This window comes from Prinia subflava, chromosome 2 (assembly GCF_021018805.1).
Source record: "Prinia subflava isolate CZ2003 ecotype Zambia chromosome 2, Cam_Psub_1.2, whole genome shotgun sequence".
NCBI lineage: Eukaryota > Metazoa > Chordata > Aves > Passeriformes > Cisticolidae > Prinia > Prinia subflava.
Window position 1 is genome coordinate 34872982 of NC_086248.1, and position 4916 is coordinate 34877897.

Here is a 4916-nt window from a genome sequence, read left to right on the forward strand (position 1 = left end):
ATCTCTCAGTTTGGTGGCAGGCAGATTAGGAGATCCATGTAGACCAATCAGGAGAAACTCTGGGGATTCCAGGTAGCTCCATAAAAGTGCTGCTCAGAGACTCTGTAGTCAGCTCTAGAAGAAAGAATCCACTTCTGCACAAATGCTGGGGTCATGAAGATGAAATGCACAAGCAAGTCAACTCAGTCCAGACTACGTAGCCCTGTACTTCGGCCCTAAAAAAAAAATTATCAGACTGATCCACAATTCATATTCTCATCTTGAAAACATGAGCATTATCTGCCTCATTGGAATTTCTCTACAAAGTATGCAGATCGAGACCAGCAAGAAATGGCTGGTTTATGGTTGATTTAGCTGCAAAAAGATGAATGTTCTGTTGTTTAAAATATTTACATGAAAATATTTTTTTATTATTATTTTTGAAAACTTCATGATTAAATTGTAAATACTGGAACAACTACTTTAGGAAGACAGACACTATCATGTCAGGTATTGGAGTCCTTTGATGATCTGGAACAAAGATGAATGTTTTGTGGAAAAGTACACATTAGTAAGTTGAATTCATTAAATGCTAGTAATTTTAGCTCAGGTTAAAACATCTGAGCCCTCAACAGGTTCAAGGGCACAGTATTAATCCACAAAGAAAGTTTCTAATTGAATTTGGCCTTGGGAAATTCTCTTATATATTCTTTCTGGGTGATGTTATTGTTTTTGGGGAGCTTATCTACTATCTTGCTGGGAACAACTATCCACTTTAATAAAGTGCCTAAAATAATGTAATAAACACACAGCTTATATCAATAGCATCATATTTCCCCACATAGTATTTGTGTGTGGTTTAATTAGATGGAAGGATTACAGGAAAAGTTTGTGTCATAATGATTCTTTAAAGCGAAACCATAGATCAAAGTTCATAGCTGCCAAATATACAACTTTCCAAACAAGCTCAAGTGCTGCTATTAATCATGGCTGCTGGGAGATTTGATGACAAAGATTAAACTGCTGTAAAGGATACTGCTGTGCATCAGATTCTTGCAACTGTCATCAAATAGTCTGCCAACTATTAACAGGTCAGAAGAGTTGTCCAGCATTTACCATGGGTGGCTCTGTCACTGCAGTTGGTGAGGCTATGTCATGGTGACAACGAGTGACACCCTCCCAGACAGACTTTTGTGGGTTGTTATTTTTTACAGTGTTGCTGAAGCCTTAGGGTCTGCCTGTAGAGCAAACAAGAGAGGGAAACTGCATGACCTCAGCCTCAAAGCACTGTATCCTCACAGGAACATAACTTGTGTGGACTATTTTCTCTCTCATTTTCCATGGAGCACCTTCTCCTATCTGCATGTTAAGAGTGCCCACCCGTGGAGCTGAGGTGTTCTAAATTCTCTCCTAGTTTATTTCTCAGCAACCTCTCTGCATGGATAAGAGGCACCCTCAGCAAGTACCTCAACGAGCAGCTTTCATCCCATATGCAATTATACCCACCCTCTCTCCTTCCACACTGGATCATGTAATATCCCTGTGGGAAGCTACAGCTCTCACTTAGACAGAAACATAATATGAAGGAACACCCTGTGACCCACCAGCCAGTGCTCCGTGGTGGGTCACCAATGGCCCTTAGATGGCATGTAGAGAGCTGTTAACCTACAAAGGGCTGCTGTCACCGCTCATATGTAACTGTGCTTGAGGAGGGGCCCTTCTGAGCTTCAGCTCTGCTGAGGCTGAAACTGGTATCGCAGTTTTGCACCGAGCTGGTGGCGGAACAGATGCGAATGACAGTCTGACGCAACAAGCAACTGGAGATTCAAATCCAAAACCACAGATTTGACTACAGTCTTCAAAGTTGAGGGGAGTTACAGATCTGAATCCAAACTTCACAGCTGCAGCCAGCTATAAAACAAACTTATCTATATAACGGGTTTAATTCAAATTACATCTGAGTATCTGTCATCTCTGGGAAAGTTTGGAGTCACATCTGGCTGGAAATTTTTAAGCATCATCTCATCTTTGCTAATAGCATCTTAAAAAAAAAAAAAAACCAACAAAAACAAACCAAACAAGAATGCAAGAATTTTAAGACTTATAATGGATGACATTCAAACTTAGCTTAAGAAGTTCAGCTTACCAAAAGCTTTCATTCCACCCAAAACTTCACAGAACACGCCTTAATCTAACTGTTCTATTCTCTGCAGAATGCAAGGATGTGACACCAGGCAGACCATTTTTAGACATTCATGATGGTATATTTTGATGTCTAAAGGGTCCTTACTCATAGACCAGACTTCATCTGCCTTAATTTAAATTTTGTTTTCCAAGGCTCCACTCTTTCCACAAAAAAAATCGTGTGGGACTGGAACTTTCAGGGCTATAGCCTGATACTTAGTTTGCTTCTCACCCTCACCAAAATGTTCAGAAAATTAATATACCCAGTTATACAAAGGGAAATAAATGTCTACTTAGATAATTGCTTTTATATTCACTGTAAGATGCTTTTTAGTTACCATCACAAGGATAACTGGATTGCATAGGTCTGCAATGAGTTCTTCCCAAGATCTGGTCTCTTAATGTAGCTTTGGGGTCTGTTTAACACTTGTGAGGCTACACCTCTGCGTAGGGTTACTAGAACCACATAAATGGCATTTGCTTGCAGGTCCTGGTGTGACACTGACACCCTGCCTGAAGTATGCTGCAGGTAATCTGTAGTGCTCACTGCATCAGCGAGGCCTTTGTCACACACCAACAGCAATCCTCTGGTGCATGTATCAAAGGGTCTCTGCATATGTCTCTGGAAGCATTTGTGTATTGGACTTCAAAGAATATGAAGACTATCAGGGAATACTTCCCTGAACTGGGATGCATTTTTCTGCTTTTCTGGTTTCTGCCATCTTACATTTAAACATGGCATCTGGTTTTCTTCTTACTGAGAACCATATACCAAGTACAGCGACCAGGAAAGGGTGGGGAGGTGTTTCCTGTGGGTTACTGAAAAACATTGCCTGAGGAATGGAAACGCTGCTTTGCTTGCAATACAACCTCTATTTTTTATTACTTTTGTCTGTAAAATACAATAAAAACATTGTGGGGAAATATATAGTCAATTATCTGCAGTGGAAAGGATACACCATCCATCAGCAATGCTTCTGGGGGGTGGAGCAACGAGTTGCAGCCTTGTCTTGTCTTTCAGACTATGGCTCAAAAACTGCAGAACCACAAATTTAAAAACAAAATACAAGAATGTGAAATGCAAAGACCCAGTTATCCATCTGAAAAACATCACAAATGGACATAAAAATGGCCAAGACCATTATGACTGCAGCTGCTATGTGGGTAAAGCACTCTGGAACAAAAAGGGGGTATCTTAGGGTCTGAAAATGTGATATCCATAAAGCTTAAGTCAGTGGCAACATTACCACTGGCCACAGTGAGCCCTGGTTTCCTCCAATGTGCTCTGAATTTATTCTTGGCTCTCTATTATAGCATCTGAAAAAATCAAGTGGTGTGCAAATGAACATGAGGGCACGGAATCGTCAAAGTGGCAGCGGCATTGACAAAGGCCAAGTCTGCGCTGGGTTATGTTTAACATTCCCTGACATGGCCCAGCTTTCAGGTAGACCAAGGATTTTCACATCACACTTTATCCTTGCTGGTCAGCCTTTGATGCCAGTTCTCAGTTTAGGCTGCAGCCTCCTGTGAGAGGTGCACTGAGATGTGCTTGCATTGTGGGTGCCACCACAGCACCTGTGACATTCCAAAAGTGTGTGGTGGCCCTGCAAGGCTCCATTTGTGTGACCTCCACGTCTCCTGCCACTCCCTGCTGCAAAACTGGAGCCCAGGTGCTTGTCTTAAAACCTGGGTGCTACCTCTGGCATTTAAAAAGGCATCAAAAAAAAAAAAAATTGGAAATTTATCCATCTCATGGAAGCTTAATGTTCATTCTGCAGTAGTGGAAGATGTGAGATATTAACTGTTTAAGTGCCAATATAACTCTGAAAGTGATACACAAATGAAATTCGGGTGAGTGTTTCTATATGCCTGCAGTATTTGACCAGATTTACTGATGCTTCTTAAAAATATTTACTTTAAGGACTTCAAGTTCTAAAATTAAGGCAGAAGATTCAGATTCTCATTTTGCTGTAATTCCTCTGTTTGGGCACCAGCTGAGATGGTTTTATGGCCAATTCAACACTGCTTTTCAAGCATAAGTGGTGAATACATAGAATTTCAAGAGCCAGTGGTGACTGCAAAGGACTTATTTCTTGGGTAACAAACACCTTTTCAGAGTTTGAACACAACAGCACTGACAAAAAGCATTTAAAGCAACTTGAATTCTCTAGAAATGTTATTTGCTAATGATGCAAGTCATCAACTCTTAAGTGTGTGCCACCTTGTCAAGTCAGTGTTTTGAATCAACCATGTAACTGAGGAATATGATGGAATATAAGGCAGAAAATGAATCTTCCTGTAGTTTTGCATATATTAAATTGATATATCTGCAACTTTGTGTTAGATACAGGGCAAAATATTGAATCTTAAGGATCACAATAATGACGAGCTCAACTGACAAATTAATAGTTTTTGTCATCTGAAGTGCAGAGACAGCCCTAGAAAAGCATTAACTCATTAAGATGAATTGCAACCTTTTTAAACACACTTCTATACAGATTAACTAGATACATTATGTTTACAAGAAAAATATACACATATAACTTGTGAGCTTCTTCTGAGGATGATTTATATTTTTTTCTGTTACTGAACTGCTTAAGGTACAGGGTTACTAGTATTAATGACAACAATATCCATGAATTTCAAGTTGCTCCAGCTGTCTGCTGAAGCTGAAATGAACCTCCGTAGGGTCTGATGGTGCTATAAAAAAAAAAAAAAAAAAAAAAAAAACAAAAAAAAAAAAAAAAAAAAAA